Below are 19,901 nucleotides of genomic sequence, written 5' to 3'. Positions count from 1 at the left end.
ATTGAATGTCCAGGGAGGTTGAAGTGTTCTCCAACTGGTTTCAATCAATCACAGCAGTGCCTATCTACCAGTAAGTGTAGACATGGCCTTAGTTTGCTGACAGTGTAGAGAAGAGCTGGCTGACCTGTCAGGATCAGAAGTCATTGGTGTCCAGTATTGAACTGCATTACTCTTCCTCAAATTTACCATATGTTACTGAAGGTCACCTGTGAGCTGTCTAAATATAGTTCAGAGGCCCTCTGGGGACTTTGTCTCTGCATGTATACAATTGCCCTCACAATGGGATCTGGCTCCTGTTGTGGGTGATGGTGTGATAAGATCTAGCTCTTATGGCAGGCTGACTTAAAGATATAAAGTATTGTTTCCCATCTGAGCTATAATGCAGTGTCTGGTTCCAGAGAACTGTTATCTCCACCCACACTGTTGAAAATCCCTTTCAGAATCAGCCATGTTCCCAAATATGTTTCTGAATTTAGAGAACATATTGGTGGGTGACTTATGTTAACTATTACAAACTATTTACTTCTCTCCACCCTGGAATTTTAAAAGGTGGTGTTTATCTTAAGATCTGGATAGTTTTAAAAATCCCAGTATCGTTCCATGGAGAACGTTTCCATGGGGAAACGGAATAGTTGCTCATTTAATCAGGAGAGCTATGAGTTACTGGAATTCACATACACTCAACCTCCTGGCTCAGAGTTCTGAGTCCTCCATTTTACATGAAATATATGAACATTCCGATGTTACAGAATTACAATTGCAAGCACAGCACTAAACTAAGCCATTACCAGATGGCTTGTAAAAATGGGATTGTAGCCACTCTCCCAGGGATGTTGAAAGGCTTGCTTAATGCTTATCAGAGGTTTTTGAGATTATCAGCTGAAAAAATCACATAAAAGAAAAAATATTAAGTTATTAAAATTAGAATTAAACAATGGGGAGGAGGTGGTATTGGTTTGTGTACATGAATAGTGCTGGGACAAGTCAATGGTGGAGACACTTCTTTTCTTTGTTTTGGAAGTGTCAGATGCTTAAACTTTTTTCCCTCCAGGCTTCACTACATATTTTTGCTGTATAAGACCAATGTGCTTGAACACCCTGTTTTGTAGTTTTGGAATAATTTGAGTTGATCAGAAATGGATTAAAAATCATTAATTCTCAGACTGAAAGCCTAAAAGAGTCTCAATACTAGGACATATTTCAAAGGGGATGAATAACTTGATAATTACTACTAACATTGATGATGCCATAGTTATGCATGCTATAGCTAAACTCCTTGAGTTTTTAATTTTGCCTGGATGTAAGATTTCTCATGGTATTTTAGTACTTCATGGCATTGACCAGGCTCAGAAGCATGTGAAAATGAGGAACAGTTAGTTCCATTTGTATTTTTCACACCTCTTTCCTCAAGTGCTTTTGATTGTAAAAATCAGGTTTAACATTATTGTACTGCCGAGGCAGGCAAGATTCTGTACTTTGGCTGATGGTATATTCTGTAATTTGCAGAAAGTGCTGAAAAGTGTTCATTTTGATGTGACTGATGTGTCTAGGAATTAAAATTCCTGGCAAAATTTTTTTTCTTACACCAGGGAAATATAGGTTCTATTCATGTCTGTTTTGGGAAGCTCAGTTTCATCAGTTCATTTTCAGTTAGTGAACTTTCAGCTGTAATGATCAAATAGACCATTCCCCACGTAAACTCTGAACGTTGGGGGGTGCGTGCATGCATGTATGAGAGTGCAAAGCCAAAATCCAACATAATCAGGGCAAAAAAAAAGCCATGAAAAACTTGTCGTAAGTCTAGCATCAACATTGTCAACTGACATGTAAACATATTAAACAAATGTTACACTTACTGCATCTCACTAAAGTGGGTTATCCATTATCCCCTCCCTACCTATCTTACAGTTTATTCAATGTGGCCAAAACCCCACAATTCTACAATCAAAGACTAGGACAACTTTGGGTAAAAGCCCGTCCTGGCTCAGTGGTGAAGTGAAGTCATCAATTAGAAGTAAAAGAAAAATATATCAGATGGGGGGGAAAAAAGGTGAAATAGATAGTGATCACCATAAATTAGATATTAATGAAGTACAGAGAGTGGATAAAGGAAGCTAAACCCATAAGGGAAAAATAAATGACTGGTGGGGTGAGGATGACGACGAGTTTGTCTATTAGGAACAAAATAATCCTAGCAATAGTATGGACTCATTACTTGATAGAGACTGTAAAATTGTTAAAAATGATGCAGGAAAAGCAGGTGTGTTCAATACATATTTCTGTTCTGTATTTTGAAAGAAGCAGGATGATATACTTGTATCACATAAGGAGATGGAGGAGACTTTCCAGTTCATAGTAACTAAGGAGGATGTTAAATAACATCTGTTAGGGATAAAGATTTTTATATTAATAGGTTGGGATAACTTGCAGTTCAGAGTTACCAAAGCATTGACTGAGGAGCCCTCTGGCCTGCTAATGTTAATTTTTACTAAATCTTGGAATAACTGGGGAAATTCTAGAAGACTGGAAAAGTGACAATGTGCCAACTTTCAAAAAAGGCAAGTGGGATACCCTGGGCCACCTATAGCTGGTTAGCCTGGTACAAACACTGGGCAAAATAATAGAAAAGTCAATATGGGATTAAACTGATAAAGAATAGGAATATAATGCCATTCAACATGGTTTTAACATGATCTGTTTTCCATAAACAAACCTAATTTCATGCTTTGAGCGTACTGCATTGGTTGATGAAATTAACCACAAAGATGTAATATACTTAGATCTTAGTAAGGGGTTTGACTTAGTATTGCATGACATTCTGATTAAAAAATTAGCAATGTAAAATATCACTAAAGCACACACTAAATAGATTAAGAACTGGCTAGCTGAAAGAGCTCAAAAAGTAGTTTAATGGGAATCATTGTTGAATGGAGTGTTTCTAGTGAGGTTCCACAGGGAGGTTACTAGGTCAGATGGTGGTCAACAAGTTCATCAATGATCTGGAAGTAAATATAAAATCACTGCTGATAAAATTGGATGAGGCAGAGTGGTACATAAGGAGGACGACAAGGTCAGTCAGAGACAGTGATCTGGATCACTTGGTAGGCTGAGCTCATTCAAACAAAATGCGTTTTCAATACAGCCAAATGCAAAGTTGTATATCTAGGAACAAAGAATATAGGCCACACCTGCAGAATGGGAGGCAGCATCTTTGAAAGCAGTGACTCTGAAAGGGATTTAGAGCTGATGATAATCAATACTACTTTCATCCATAGATCTCAGAGTTTTACAAAGGAGGTAAGTATCCTCATTTTACAGGTGGGGAAACCGAGGCAAAGAATGACAAAGTGACTCGCTCAAAGTCACCCCTCAGGCCAGTGGTAAAGTCATAACTAGAACCCAGCTCTCTGAAGTCCCAGTCCGCTATTCCATCCACTAGGTCACACTGCTGCATAGCAGACAAGCAACTCAAGTGAGCTCCCCAGGTGATGCTGTGGCAACAAGGGCTACTGTGATCCTTGGATGCATAAATAGGGGAGTAGTGAGGTGATTTTACCTCTGCACACAGCACTGGTGAGACCGATTCTGGAATACTACGTACAGTTCTGGTGTCCCCATTTTAAAAAGGATGTTGAAGAATTAGGGAGGGTGAGAGAAAGCCAGGCTAATGATTTGAAGGCTGGAAAAAATGCCTAATAGTGAGAGACTTAAGAAGCTCGATCTGTTAAATTTATCAAAGAAGACTGAGGTGACTTAATCAAATTGTAGAAGTAACTTCACTGGGGTGAAAATACCAGGTACTGACGGGCTCTTGAATCACAGAATCCTAGAATATTAAGGTTGGAAGGGACCTCAGGAGGTCATCTAGTCCAGCCCCCTACTCAAAGCAGGACCAATCCCCAAATAAATCATCCCAGCCAGGGCTTTGTCAAGCCTGACCTTAAAAACTTCTAAGGAAGGAGATTCCACCACCTCCCTAGGCAACGCATTCCAGTGCTTCACCACCCTCCGAGTGAAAAAGTTTTTTCTAATATCCAACCTAAACCTCCCCCACTGCAACTTGAGACCAGTCTAGAGCCATCCTCTTTGGAACCCCCTTTCAGGTAGTTGAAAGCAGCTATCAAATCCCCCCTCATTCTTCTCTTCTGCAGACTAAACAATCCCAGTTCCCTCAGCCTCTCCTTGTAAGTCATGTGCTCCAGCCCCCTAATCATTTTTGTTGCCCTCCGCTGGACTCTTTCCAATTTTTCCACATCCTTCTTGTAGTGTGGGGCCCAAAACTGGACACAGTACTCCAGATGAAGCCTCACCAATGTCGAATAGAGGGGAATGATCACGTCCCTTGATCTGCTGGCAATGCCCCTACTTATACATCCCAAAATGCCATTGGCCTTCTTGGCAACAATGGCACACTGTTGACTCATATCCAGCTTCTTGTCCACTGTAACCCCTAGGTCCTTTTCTGCAGAACTGCTGCCTAGCCATTCGGTCCCTAGTCTGTAGCGGTGCATGGGATTCTTCCGTCCTAAGTGCAGGACTCTGCACTTGTCCTTGTTGGACCTCATCAGATTTATTTTGGCCCAATCCTCTAATTTGTCTAGGTCCCTCTGTATCCTATCCCTACCCTCCAGCGTATCTACCTCTCCTCCCAGTTTAGTGTCATCTGCAAACTTGCTGAGGGTGGAATCCACACCATCCTCCAGATCATTTATGAAGATATTGAACAAAACCGGCCTGAGGACCGACCCTTGGGGCACTCCACTTGACGCCGGCTACCAACTAGACATGGAGCCATTGATCACTACCCATTGAGCCCGAAAATCTAGCCAGCTTTCTATCCACCTTATAGTCCATTCATCCAGCCCATACTTCTTTAACTTGCTGGCAAGAATACTGTGTCAAAAGCTTTGCTAAAGTCAAGGAACAACACGTCCACTGCTTTCCCCTCATCCACAGAGCCAGTTATCTCATCATAGAAGGCAATTAGATTAGTCAGGCATGACTTGCCCTTGGTGAATCCATGCTGACTGTTCCTGATCACTTTCCTCTCTAAGTGCTTCAAAATTGATTCCTAGAGGACCTGCTCCATGATTTTTCCAGGGACTGAGGTGAGCCTGACTGGCCTGTAGTTCCTAGGATCCTCCTTCCCTTTTTTAAAGATGGGCACTTCCTTAGCCTTTTTCCAGTTGTCTGGGACCTCCCCCGATCGCCATGAGTTTTCAAAGATAATGGCCAATGGCTCTGCAATCACATCTGCCAACTCCTTTAGCACTCTCGGATGCAGCTCATCCGGCCCCATGGACTTGGGCTTGTCCAGCTTTTCTAACTAGTCCCAAACCACTTCTTTCTCCACAGAGGGCTGGTCACCTCCCCATGCTGTGCTGCCCAGTGCAGTAGTTTGGGAGCTGATCTTGTTCGTGAAGACAGAGGCAAAAAAAGCATTGAGTACATTAGCTTTTTCCACTTCCTCTGTCACTAGGTTGCCTTCCTCATTCAGTAAGGGACCCACACTTTCCTTGACTTTCTTCTTGTTGCTAACATACCTGAAGAAACCCTTCTTGTTAGTCTTAACATCTCTTGCTAGCTGCAACTCCAGGTGTGATTTGGCCTTCCTGATTTCACTCCTGCATGCCCGAGCAATATTTTTAAAGTCTTCCCTGGTCATTTGTCCAATCTTCCACTTCTTGTAAGCTTCTTTTTTGTGTTTAAGATCAGCAAGGATTTCACTGTTAAGCCAAGCTTGTCGCTGCCATATTTACTATTCTTTCTACACATCGGGATGGGTTGTCCCTGTAACCTCAATAGGGATTCCTTGAAAAACAGCCAGCTCTCCTGGACTCCTTTCCCCCTCACATTATTCCCCCAAGGGATCCTACCCATCAGTTCCCTGAGGGAGTCGAAGTCTGCTTTCCTGAAGTCCAGGGTCCATATTCTGCTGCTCTCCTTTCTTCCCTGTGTCAGGATCCTGAACTCGACCATCTCATGGTCACTGTCTCCCAGGTGCCCATCCACTTTTGCTTCCCCTACTAATTCTTCCCGGTTTGTGAGCAGCAGGTCAAGAAGAGCTCTGCCCTAGTTGGTTCCTCCAGCACTTGCACCAGGAAATTGTCCCCTACACTTTCCAAAAACTTCCTGAATTGTCTGTGCACCGCTGTATTGCTCTCCCAGCAGATATCAGGGTGATCGAAGTCTCCCATAAGAACCAGGGCCTGTGATCTAGTAACTTCTGTTAGTTGCCGGAAGAAAGCCTCGTCCACCTCATCCCCCTGGTCCGGTGGTCTATAGCAGACTCCCACCATGACTTCACCCTTGTTGCTCACGCTTCTAAACTTAATCCAGAGACACTCTCGGGTTTTTCTGCAGTTTCATACCAGAACTCTGAGCAGTTATACTGCTCTCTTACATACAATGCAGTCCCCCACCTTGTCTGCCCCGCTTGTCCTTCCTGAACAGTTTATCTCCATCCATGACAGTATTCCAGTCATGTGAGTTATCCCACCAAGTCTCTGTTGTTCCAATCACATCATAATTCCTTGACTGTGCCAGGACTTCCAGTTCTCCCTGCTTGTTTCCCAGGCTTCTTGCATTAATCTAGCAGAGAAAGGCATAACAAAGGGAAAACAGGACACTGTGTGGGGCTGGCCTGAGCCACTCACTTGAGAGCCCCTCCCCCTTCATGGGAGTGGCCTGAGCTGCTAGCCCGAGGCCCCTCTCTCCTGCTTAGCTGACCCCGGCATTGCTGCTCACCCCCTTCTGCATGTTCCTCTGCACCTCACCTTTTTTGGCAAAAGTGGGCATTGATCCTGTTTGCTCTTGCCAACTGATCAAGTTGGCAAGAGCAAATGGGACAAATGACCACTTTTGCCAAAAAAAGTGGGGATGACCAGGACAGGACTTAAAAAACAGACTGTCCTGACCAAAACAGGACATATGGTCACCCTAGCATAACAAGAATCAAGGGCTGGAAGCTGAAGCCAGGCATATTCAAATTAGAAATACAGCACAATCATTAACAGTGAGGAAGATTAATCACCAGAACAAACTAAGGGACATGGTGAATTCTCTCTTTTCACATCTTCAGATCAAGATTGGATGCCTTTCTGAGGATAAAAGAAAAGGAGTACTTGTGGCACCTTAGAGACTAACCAATTTATTTGAGTATGAGCTTTCGTGAGCTACAGCTCACTTCATCGGATGCATACCGTGGAAACTGCAGCAGACTTTATATACACACAGAGAATATGAAACAATACCTCCTCCCACCCGACTGTCCTGCTGGTAATAGCTTATCTAAAGTGATCATCAGGTTGGGCCATTTCCAGCACAAATCCAGGTTTTCTCACCCTCCACCCCCCCACACAAATTCACTCTCCTGCTGGTGATAGCCCATCCAAAGTGACAACTCTTTACACAATGTGCATGATAATCAAGTTGGGCCATTTCCTGCACAAATCCAGGTTCTCTCACCCCCTCACCCCCCTCCCGAAAACCACACACACAAACTCACTATCCTGCTGGTAATAGCTCATCCAAAGTGACCACTCTCCCTACAATGTGCATGATAATCAAGGTGGGTCATTTCCAGCACAAATCCAGGTTTTCTCACACACACACCCCCACCCCCATACACACACAAACTCACTCTCCTGCTGGTAGGCTTTTGCCAAGCACAAGTTATTGGGCTCAACAGAGCGGTAACTCGGTAAAATTTAATGACCTGGGATATTCAGGTGGCCAGAGCAGATATTCTAATGCTCCTTTCTGGCTTTAAACTCTATGAATTTGTGTCACACAATGGGCTTCTATGTCCAAGTCCCATTCAATGAAATCTCGTAGGCCCAGATCCACAATGCCAGACTTAGAGCAATTCACAAACTGGGGAAGACAGATATTTGGCCATCTAAGCCATGTGCAGGGGCTGATCTGACCATGATCTGCCTCTGACCATGGCTGCCACGTTGGGTCCCATTTAAAATCAGCGGTGGTGCCCACCTCGTAACTTTTAACCCAGTAGTTAAAGCACTCTACTGAGATGTAAGAGACCCAGGTTTCATTTCCCCTCCCCACTCACCGCCCGAGGGGGAGAAAGGATTTGAGTAGAGGTCTCCCGCCCACCTCTCAAGTGAATCCTCTAACCACTGGGCTATGATTGACATATCCTACATTGGAACCTATATAGATAGGGTGACTGCTGATCACAATGTTTGTCTTGTGCCAATTAACTGTATTCAAGTCCTGTAGTTGGACAACAAACTAGTAGAACAGGAATTTACGCATCACAGAGTATACACCAATCCTGAAATTTAACATCACACACCAAGATTTATTTAGTTTAGCAGTAAAAAAAAAAAAAAAAAAAAAAAAAGTGTGTGAACCTGAAAGGAAAGACTCTGAAAGGAAGAGACACTTAGTGTGGGCCAGACATACAGGTAAAGTAAATTTCTACCCTTTTTTACTCATTTTCCCCATCCTCAAATAACTGAATTGTTTATATTCTGCCTAGTGATGTTCACTGTTAAGGAATTCCCACAGTTTTCCTTTTACCAATCCTATCATTGATGTGTTATCTCCTTTTCTTGGGCATACCAAGTCCTACTGATACACAAGACCAGCTGACAAGTCAACAATGACAAAGTCACTTTCAATTCCACTTGTCTGAAGTACAACCTCTCTCATTCAGAAAACAGACTAAGCCCCAAGGTTCCTGGACAGCTCTTTGTCGCACATAACCACAAGTACATCTACTATGAGGTGCCAAAGGTGGGCTGTTCCAACTGGAAGAGACTCATTCTTCTACTCACAATGAACCTGAACAAGGAGGTTTCTGAGGTAAAACGTGAGACTATCCATAACACTGCACTCATAATAAGGTCGTGTTCTTACCCTCCTGATCAGCAGGCAGAACTGATGACTAGTTACAACAAAGTGATGTTCACCAGAGATTCCCTAGAATGGTTAGTTTCAGCTTACAGGCAAACTTTTGCACTCTGAGCCATACTGTACTATCACTGTGGCAAAGATGATCAGGACCAAGTTTGGCAAAAACAAAAATTTTACTCCAAAGGTGACTTTCCAGGAGTTTATTCTGACAAGAAAACATAAATAAATTGACCATTCATTGGAAACCCATGTTTCAGCTCTGTCATCCCTGTAATACTCACTTTGATATTGTGGGGAAATGTGATATGATGGGGTGAGATGCTGAACAGATTCTCAAGAGCATTGGTGCCCCAGAGGGTCTGCATTACTTTCATGTTAAGAGATATAGGTCAGAGAAAGACTATTGATGATATTACCATGGAGTATCTCCAAAAGAAAATTCAGAAGATAAAGGAGCTATATCCGATGGATTTCATCTTGTTTATTCTGATTTACTAAACCAATAGAGCAATATATACATTTTTGACTATAGAATAGCAATTTTGCTTATTGAAAAATTACTACGACTTGTCTGTAAACAAGGTTTGGAGGTGATTGGTGGCAGAAGCTGCTTTGAACACACCCAGAATGAATTAAACAGCCACTCTCTCTTTGAGATTTCCTTTCTGTTCATCATCACTAGTGTTGTGATTGCATGGTGGGGATTTTCTGTTACAGCTCCCAGGGAATGTCAGAGACTGAAGTATGGTGCAGAAGCTAAGAGTGAGAGGATATGTCGAGTAAACAGTGTGTCGAGATTTAATTTCCTAGTGTTGGGTGTAGGGTACATGCCTGGGAATTCCCTAACTTAATTTTTCAGTGTTGGTGACAGACATTTTGATAAGCTGGTTCTTGATTTCCCTAGACTAGGGGCAAAGTGTGGGGATAGCATGGCTTCACAAGGCAATGGGACATCTTTTGTTTGGAATAATACGTTTTATTTATTTTTGCAGTGTTAATATGAGCCAAACATCCATGACTACTTTGCTAGTATAGCAATATGTACGTGGTTATGGTAGACAGGAATAGGTTGGGTTTGATGACTTTGAAAACTAATTTCTCTGGATTTCCTCAAAATCTTCACTGTGTCTCGTCCTCCTCAGTCTGCCTCACAACTCCGCACAAGACTTTTTCCCAATGGCTTTCTATCGTCCCATTGAATGATGTTCTGTTTTTGTGACGTCTGAGGGTTTTTAAAAACACAAATTTAGTATTTTGAGAAAGGTGCCAACTTGACAGTCCTGGAGCCTGAAGTCCACTATTAAATCACAGAACAGGTACAGCACTGGCCCTTTCCTTTCTAGCCCAGAAATGTGTGTGTGTGTGTGTGGTATTTAATATTTATAAGCGGTCCTAAATTGATACCTCTGGAGTCTGAGGCCCTGTGTTTGTGATAGTTTCACAGCCTCTACTAAACAGCAGCTCTTCCAGTTTGCCTCATCCCTGCCCTGGAGGAGCCACTGCTCCGGATGAGTGGGTATGTTGGTCTCCATGGTCCATTCAGTCTTTTGCATCTGTCCTGAAACCACATAAGCATGTGTCACTGTCTTAGTGTGCACTACTTCCTGGCCACCAACTAGGATTGCTGTGATGGAATCCAAGCCTTTGCTGCTCTGAATTCCCAAGTATTTCAAGTTCCCGTAGGTCTCAACAGGCTACCGCACTAGTTCCTCCCTTGGCCTCTCTGGAACACTTCCTGGGCAAAGACTCTGTCTGCTACCACTTCTTGGAAATAGCGCACCTCCGTCCGCCTGTCCTAGGCCCTCTGGACTGGCACGGACACTCAAAATAACTCGGGTATTTTAAAATAAAAAAAGCCACCCTTCTTCCAGAACTCCACCCTGAAGGTGTGAAGCTTCTGGTTACAGTTTAAATCAGTCAGAGGAATGCAGCAGGTGTGAAGCAATTAACACACACTCGCACACTTTGCACAGAGTCTAACACCTTTATGCTCTTTTATACTCAATCGCACAAAGCACAAATGAGTACAAATAATCCAAAACAATAAACAGCTGAAATCACATTGTCCTTCACTTTCTCGCTCACCCTTCCCTTGTGAGTCCATAGGGACTAGCAGCAGTGTCCAGGCAGGGCGTCCCCTGCCTCATGCAGGCTGTCACATGATTACTGGCCTCTCCCTCATGCAGTGAAGAAATTGGCCATTGAGTGGAACAGTTTTTGCCCTTTTAAAAACCTTCAGCCCCCTGTAGCAGGTGACACCCTTCCCAGCTTCCCCCAGCCAAGTGAGTTTTCCCCTCCCTACTAAACCAGTTCTTTTGGGAAGGGACCCCTTTTTTTTTTTGTCTAGAGTGACTAGATTTCCAATGATTGGGTATTTAGTCAACTTCCTTCTGTTGTTCTTTTGCCACCAGCCATTGGAAACTCAACCCAACACGGAGGAAAACCAACCATAGAAAAGGGAAAAGCTTGCACATTCCAAATGGAGTTTGCAGTACAACCCAGCCACATAAGAGTCATAATCTCACACAATTCATAAACTGTAGAGGCATATTTCCAAATTGTCACAGCATGCTAATAATGGTCTTTTTTGAGATGCTGATATTTAGTCAGCAGATACTGTGCTGAGACCCACTAACTCATTCCATACAGACCTCTAAAAAGAGGTCAACTGGTGAGGAATTCAAGTCACTGGACATAGAACAGAATCAAATTTCAACAATTGATCAGAATAGAGATAAAAATCCCAATGAGCCAGCTGTTTTCCAAAAGGGAGGCTAGGAAGGTTTCAAAGCAGGAATGTCCTCATCCATCCCAATTCCTGTTGAATGTCATGGGTGTTGACAAAACAAATTTACCCTGAGAGTTTGCTCATTTTACTTTTAACAGAAATTTTATTTAATTGGCATCTTGGACATACAAATATTCCACCAATGAAGGGGTTGGATATAGCAGAATAACCCAAAATAGGACCCTGAAGACAAACACACTCCAAATCTTTGAAAGTTCAGTTCCAAACCCTGGGTATTTGTCTAGGCATTTATGCCATGCTCATCATTGCAGCTAAGACTCATCTTTACTTTTTTTCATTACATAACTTCAGTCTTCCTTTCCACTTTATCCATGAGGTTTTCACCAACTGACAGTCCATTATGCTTAAAACTCCCCATGAAACCTCTGGAAGGCATGATCCTTGTACAGACTGTTTCTGGGTACTGTTATAAATCCAAAACATAATTTTATGGAAACCAGTCTAACGTGAGGTTTGTCACCAATCCGGTAGCACAAGAATCAACTGCTGAATATACAACGGGAAACCAATCAATCATAACATCATGTGCAAGGGATTATTTAGGAGAAAAGAACAGGAATGCCAAATTCTAGGAGTCCCTAGCTGAAAGGCTTACAAGCAGAGAAACTATGCATGATCTAGATATATAGGTACAGTAAATTATTAGCAATCCTTTCTTTTACTCACCTTTATATATAAAATTAGTGTAATTCCCCGAGTTCCACCAATAAAATATTTCTTTATTTTCTGTCTAATGCTGTTTAACAGATTTGTGAATTTTCTCTTTTAGAGAGAATGAAATAGGTTTCGGAATGGCTTCCTGTTGTCTCTCTTATATAGCTGTTTGAAAGTGTGTTCCCCATTCTTCACTGCATTATTTCACACCTTTTAACAGGATGCTGTGATATTCTTCCTTCATTCAATCTCTTTTTCAGGGATAACTAGAGACAGAGGTGCTCTGTACTATGTAGAGATGGTCTTTCCCGCAAAATGCTAGGATATTTTACTGTTTTGAGATTAAGGAGTTCAGTAGTTTAATTTCAAAAATAAGACAAGCAGTGCCAGCCTTGCTCCTGTCTCATCCACCTGCGCCTGTATCCAGACAGAGAACCTAGATCTTGGTGTGGATTTGCAGACAGTGGCCTGCGAGAAGTATGGGGAATAAACAGGAAGAACTTGAAATGCTAGTTAATAAACACAACTATGATATAGTTGGCATCACAGATTGACTTGGTGGAATAATATGCATGACTGGAATATGTGTATAGAAGGGTAAGACTTGGTCAGGAAGGACCGGCAGGGAAAAAAGGGAGGAGGTTTTGCCTTATATATTAAACATGTATACACTTAGACCGAGGTTAAGATGGAAATAGGAGACAGACTTGTGGAAAGTCTGTGGGTAAGTATAAAAGGGGTAAATAACAAGGGTGATGTCATGGGAGGGGTCTACTACAGACCACCTAACCAGGAATAGGTGTGTCAGGCTTTTTTTTTAACAATTAACAAAATCATCCAAAGCCCAGAACTTGGTGGTAATGGGGAATTTCAACTACCCAGACAGTTGTTGCGGAAAATAATATAGCAAGACACAGATTATCTAACGAGTTCTTGGAATGTATTGGAGACAATTTTTTAGTTCAGAAGGTGGAGAAAGCTACTAGGGGAGAGGAGAGGTTGTTCTAGATTTGATTTTGACAAATAAGGAGGAACTGGTTGAGAATTTGAAAGTGGATGGCAGTTTGGGTGGAAATGATCATGAAGTAGTAGAAGAGCTCATGATTCTAAGGAATGGTAGAAGGGAAAACACACAAGACAATGGATTTCAAGAAGGCAGACTTCAGCAAACTCAGGGAGTTGGTAGGTAAGACCCTATGGGAAGCAAGTATAAGGGGAAACAGTTTAAGAGAGTTGGCAGTTTTTCAGAGACATTATTAAGGGCACAAAAGCAAACTATCCCACTATGTATGAAAGATAGGAAGTCTGGCAAGAGACCACCCTGTTTTAACCACAAGATCTTCAATCTGAAACTCAAAGTGTCCTACAAAAACTGGAAACTCGGTCAAATTACAGAAGGTGAATATAAACAAATAATACAAGTATGTAGGGACAAAATTAGAAAGGCCAAGGCACAAAGTGAGATTAAACTAGTTAGAGACATAAAGGGTAATAAGAAAACATTCTGTAAATACATTAGAAGCAAGAGGAAGACAAAGGACAGGATAGGCCCATTATTCAATGAAGGGGGAAAAACAATAACAGAAAATGTGGAAATGGCAGAAGTGTTAAATGACTTGTTTCAGTTTTCACTGAAAAAGTTAGTAGTGAGTGGATGTCTAACATAGTGAATGCCTATGAAAATGAGGTAGGATCAGAGGCTAAAATAGGGAGAGAACAAGTTAAAAATTATGTAGACAAGTTAGATGTCTTCAAGTCACCAGGGCCTGATGAAATACATCCGAGAATACTCAAGGAGCTGACTGAGGAGATATCTGAGCCATTAGCGATTATTGAAAAGTTGTGGAAGATGGGAGAGATTCCTATAAAATGCATAGTAAAGGCAGGGACCGGTTGGTTTGGGAGACAGGTAATGAGATATAGAAATTTTTCACTACAGTTCATTCGTTCAAATACTACATACTTTGTTAGCAGTCAAAAGTGATAATTTCACAGATACCAGTTACTTAACTGGTGGTGTCTGTCTGCTTCCTAATAAACAGATGTGCACATATCAAATCCCTCCTACAGAAGCTGGCGTGGCAGACTATTCCAACAAGTAAGAAGTTATAGATTAATTGAACCCTTCTTCTGCTCATTGGAGATTTTTACTAATTTAATTTACTTGTTTTGAAAAAAATCACCTCACATTTTCTAGTAGAACCTCATATTAAAAACTTTGTAGAGTTTCTGATCTTTGGAAGTCATTATAATTTGATCCACTGCATGTCTGTTACCTATAATTTATGCAAAATGCCCTTCTTTTTGGTCTCCAAGTTTCTAATCTCCAAACTTCAGTTTGTTCTTATTGTGGCTGTGTAATTATCTTCTGTTCAGATCATCAGCAGGTTTGAAATCTGGGCCTTCAGTACTAAGACAAACATGAGCCTCACTTGTTGAGCTTGAAGGGGTGATTCCTTTAGCTATTAGCTGTATTAAACTCCGATCATCTTATATGGGCCAGCCACTAGTGGGGAAAGAAAGACACATACTGTGCTAATATGGTTTACAGCTGCTACTTGTATCTTCTATTATCTGACACGGGAACAAGTCACAGTTGTCCTCAAAACATCTTCACTGTCTGCCTCTTCAGTTCAGAATCTGGCACAAAATTTCTGCAAGATTCTGAACTTGCCTTCCTTTCAATATCTTTCCAACTGTCCTATTCTCTAGCCTGTTCTCTGTGCTCTTCAAATACCAGACACATCCATCTGGCACATTTGGCTCTCTAAGATTCTTTTCTTCTTCTTCTCCTCCCATAAACATTTTACATCCACAAATGTGAGATTGTATATCCTCCTTTATCACTGCCTACTACATCTACAGAGGGCAACACTGACCACGTTTCAGGGACAATGGGCAATTAAACCAGTGGAATAACTTTGCCCTGAATGTTGAATACATTTCCCTACAGTGCTACAAGAACACCCCATCCACTGCAACCCCGAAAAGGCTTTAATACAAGTTCCTTTCTCCCCAACCAACACTGTTAAAAGAACCCCGAAACCTCCCAGGACTTACTTTGGTTTGCTCCTGCCACTCTTTCTATGTTGCTGTCTGTGATGGTTCTTGTCCTGTTCTGTAGCAGTTTTTTCATGTGGAAGCCAGGAGTTTCCACCCTCCTCAAGCTAAATCCTGCGGTCTCTCCTGTTTCCCCTCCAGACTTTGTTCCATGTCAGATCTTCCCAGGGCAGGTCAACACTTAAACCACTGCATCAGCACAGCTGTGCCGCAGTAGCACTTCAGTGAAGATGCTACTACACTGACAGGAAAGCTGCTCCCGTTGGCATAGTTAACCACTGCCTCTCACGGCGGTGGATTATGTTGATGGGTGGAGCCCTCATGTCGATGTAGGGCTGTCTACATGGAGGGCTAGGTCGGTGTAACTGCATTGCTCGGGATGTAGATTTTTCACACCCCTGAGTGACATAGTTATACCAATTGTAAGTTTGTAGCATAGAGCTGGTCTCAGACTCCACTGCTTCCCACAAACTCTTCTAGGGTCTTCTCCCTCTCCCCCAAGTCACCTTTCACCTCCTTCTCCAAAACTCTCCTTCTCCTAGTCTCCCCTCTTCCTTACCCCAAACTCATCTCAGTATCCCCCAAGCCCCTCATTCTCTCTCCCCTAAAACACCTCTTGCCCCAGTCTCTTCTCCCTCTCAAATCCTTCCATCATCTAGCCCTGTCCCCAAAATTCCCCTCATAGCTGCCCGCTAGTGCCTGTTCCTCCCTCTTGTGCCTGTCTTCTCCTGTATCTGTCCCCCTTCTTCTCCCCTGATCTTGTGCCTGCCCCAAAGGGGGCTGAGGGGAAGAGAAAAGACAGTACTGTTCCAACCAGGGCGCCTCCCCCAGGTCCCAGCCAGGACCCTCCTGCTCTGCAGGCCCTCCACAAGACCAGCACAAGAAGGGTTGAGCCAGCTGGACCCACAGCTGAAGGCTCCTGCCTGCCTAGTGCAGGAAGTAGTGACTCCTGCTGATGGGAAGGCTACAGTTGCAGATTCCCCCTGTCAAACTTAGCAGCTAAATGGGCTCAGCAGCCAGCAGGGGACGAGAGGTGAGAAGATGGAGAGCTCTGAGCACCGCTGCCCTCAGCAGACTTAGCCTCTGTCTCCTTTGCTGCTTCCCCTCCCTTCCCACCTAAACAAAAGTGTGTTTGGGGGAAGGCTCTGTTGCCCCCTACCAGCTGTACATTGAGTTATGCTATGAAGAGAACTCTTATGCAGAGTCAGCTGTAGATAGTTTTTAACCTTGATTTGCTAGTGTAGGCCTAGGAACCCTTTGCTAGAGGGGCCACTGAACTTAATTGGGAGTGTCCCAGTTGGGAAGATCCTGAGTGCTGCTATCCAGTTTTGGAGACCCCAACTTCCGTGTTGCCTTGGGGAAGAGAGAGACTTCCAGGGAGTGCAGGGAGAGCATGTGGTGGGCTCCATTTTGGAGAGGAGCTGAGATAGCTTGATGAAGCTTTGTCTGAACCAGGAGCGGCTGCTAGAAAGCCAGAAGCTGCTCTTGAGAGTCAAACAGGGGCCCCCAGAGGCTGTTGGTGGGCTTCACTGGAGCCAGGGCAGAGACTGTTGCTGTGCCCAGAGCTGACAGAGGTGGGTCTGCAGTGCAGGCACTGTGAGTAATCACCACCTTTGTCTGGGAAACTGCTTGAAAGGAGAGGGGGACAGCAAAGAGACTTAAAGGGGTTATCTGAGTCTGAAAAGAGGTGGAGTGGTCTTGTCATCTAACGAGAACCCAGGGTTGCTGACACTTGGTTTAAACAACTCCAATGTTCAAAGGGTTGTGCAGTTTGGAATTATCCCGAACTAGAATTGTTCTGCCCCTTGTTGCATTGGCTGGACCAACAGGTGCTGTCCCCAGCTTCAAGATCTTCAAGCATGCCCATGCAAGCAAGTGTTTAGAACACTGAAATCTAGCAGAATGTACATTCAGGGTGGGGTAAATGGTGACAGTGTAAATGCAAGTTAGAGAAGTTTCATTTACTACTGTAAACTCTATTGGTTAATTGATTTATCAAACTGCCCCCAACTGATTTAAGTTAGTTGTGATATTTAATCTCACTCTTTTATACCATCTTTCCTTAGGTTGTTAAGTAAAGGTCTTTTAACCAAATCAAAGTGTATATTGGGTGCGTATTGTTTATAATTGGTATTTTTGAGTTACACCCATTGGGGAGAATAGCTTAGTTTTGTTCATGGAGGCTCCCAAAACAACATTGAGTGTGTACAGGGCCCAGCCAGGTGGAGGCACTTTAATTTCCTTTACAATTAAAAAGACTGCAGCAGAGGGGTGGACAGAGGATTCCCTCCTATTGTTACAAATTATACCTGACAGGTCAACCGCACAAGAACTGCTGCGACTTATACCTGACAGGTCACGCACAAGAACTGCTGCGAATTATACCCAATAAGTCACGCACAAGAACTGCTGCGAATTATACCCGATAAGTCACGCACAAGAACTGCTGCAAATTATACCTGATAGGTCACACACAGTTCAAGTCTAGGCTGAGGCACACGAACAAAGTCCACAGCTGCAGAGTTCCCAAAGATACTAAGTTTATTACGCTCGAGCGTGGTGCCCCCCTGCTAATCAAGAGGGGACCCCGAATGCAGGTTATACAGAGATTATATACCATTTAGCAAAGCATGTTGTCCTCGTGCTTCGGAAACCTTAGCCAATAGACAAACCCTTCCCTTATCTACCACCTATCCCTGCTAAGTGCATCCCCCGTGCTAAACCATTACTTCAACTACACAACATGGTCCTAAAGCAATGTACCAGTAGCCTTTCTTATCAGGATGGGAGGCTCACATCAAGGCCAGGAGGCAGGGAGTTAGGAACAGACAAAGAACAGAAACCGGGAGTCGAGACAGGCTGGAAACAAGGGCGGGGGGAGTTTCACAGGAATGCAGTATCTAAGGAACACTCCTCCCGTGCATGATGTGCTTGCCCACAATGGTGGGCCCCAAACCAAAATGGAGTCACATATGCACATATGCTAACTTTTCCTTAACACTATCCAACATCACCACTGGGGTACTCAGGATCTCCTTTACTGTCAACAACATCAGGCACCCAGGCACACAGGTGAGTGTTGCCTGCTCCCAAGTAACCCAGGTAGGGAAGGGGGGTTAGACTAGTTAGACTCTTCAGAAAGTTAACCTGAGCTCTATGAATGGCTGAATGCAAAGACAATTCCAGGAGGTTATTGCATAGTGATTCTTTATCTTCCTTTCTTCTGCATATCATCTCTTTCAGGCCCTACAGAAGATTGGCTGATGGATCAATTCTATCGAAAACCCACTTTGAGTGCCATCTGCCTGAAGTACAGCCTCTCTGATTTGGAAATCGTTTGCAATCTCAAGTTGCCAGACAGCTTTTTGTGGAGAACAACTGCAAGTTCATCTACTGTGAGGTGCCCAAAGTGGGCTGTGTCAACTGTGGAAGAGGGTAGTTTTTCTCCTTACAATGAACCAGAGCAGGAAGGCTTCTGAAACAGGAAAAAAAGGGTCCATAATTCTCTACTGATGGGGAGACTGAGTTCTTACTCTCCCACCCAGGAGGTGGAGCTGCTGAATAGTTACATTAAAGTGATGTTCGCCAGGGATCCCCTGGAAATGCTGGTCTCAGCTTACGGAGAGAAACTCCTGCACACTCTGAGCCATATTATGTAGGGGTAGCAGATGAGGTTAAAGCCATGTTCAGCAAAAACAAAAATTGGACTGAAAAGGTGACTTTCCAGGAGTTTAACTTTATAACGTTAAGAAAACAAGACCATTTGGATATTCACTGGAAATCAGTGTTTCTTCTTTGTGATCCTCCTAACATTCATTATGGTTTAGGGGAAGTATGAGACCTTGGAGCTGTATGCTGAACATGTTCTCAAGAGCAGTAGAGCCCCAGAGAGCTTGCATTACCTAATTTAAGTCATCTTGCTCTGAGAAACAGACCAATGTTGCTATTACTATGGAGTACCTCAGGAAAGCTCAACTCAGAGCAAACTCAGAAGATAAAGGAGCTGTACCAGATAGAGTTCTCCTTGTTTAATTATCTTTATAAAATTGAAAATGAAACTTTACATGAGGAGGGATATTCAGATAGCATCACTGGAACTTTTCTATAAAGGGTATTTGACAGTGGTTGGTTGCAACAGTGTATTGCAGTTCTGATTAGTGCAACTCAGAGAGTGATGTGTAGGATTATGGCAAAAAAGATCAAGGTAGTGTAACAACATCCTCACACTTTTACGATGCTCGTTCTCCTGAACTGATTCTTTTGTAAGAATTTTAAATTGGAATCAGAGGACATAGAATAATATAGAATAATAGCATTTTGGGGAGCCATACTTGGATTGTTCCCCTTTTTGGGGTAGATTTCCTGACACAGTGCTCTGTAGCTGAGTTTCCTGATTTTGAGAATTGTGGTCTCTGCTGATCTAAGAATGGCATTTTTCACTCCTATCTTGATTACACATGTAGTGCAAGGATAAGCTGCAGAACAAACAGTGTTTAGA

The 19,901-nt window shown here is 43.0% G+C and overlaps 2 pseudogenes across 2 annotated transcripts; both read left to right on the top strand.

Annotated features, from left to right (window-relative positions):
- Positions 1 to 2,202: 2,202 nt before the first annotated feature.
- LOC311521479 (carbohydrate sulfotransferase 9-like) lies at positions 2,203 to 9,287 on the top strand (annotated as a pseudogene). Its single transcript has 2 exons — positions 2,203 to 2,260; positions 8,681 to 9,287. The product of its transcript is annotated as a carbohydrate sulfotransferase 9-like (transcript).
- A 9,441-nt stretch (positions 9,288 to 18,728) lies between these two features.
- LOC311521478 (carbohydrate sulfotransferase 9-like) lies at positions 18,729 to 19,511 on the top strand (annotated as a pseudogene). Its single transcript has one exon. The product of its transcript is annotated as a carbohydrate sulfotransferase 9-like (transcript).
- Positions 19,512 to 19,901: the final 390 nt, after the last annotated feature.

This window comes from Lepidochelys olivacea (genome assembly GCF_965140295.1).
Source record: "Lepidochelys olivacea isolate rLepOli2 genome assembly, chromosome: 6".
In the NCBI taxonomy this organism is placed as follows: domain Eukaryota; kingdom Metazoa; phylum Chordata; order Testudines; family Cheloniidae; genus Lepidochelys; species Lepidochelys olivacea.
Note: the sequence above shows the minus strand (reverse complement) of the source record. Positions and strands in the feature narration are given on the sequence as shown.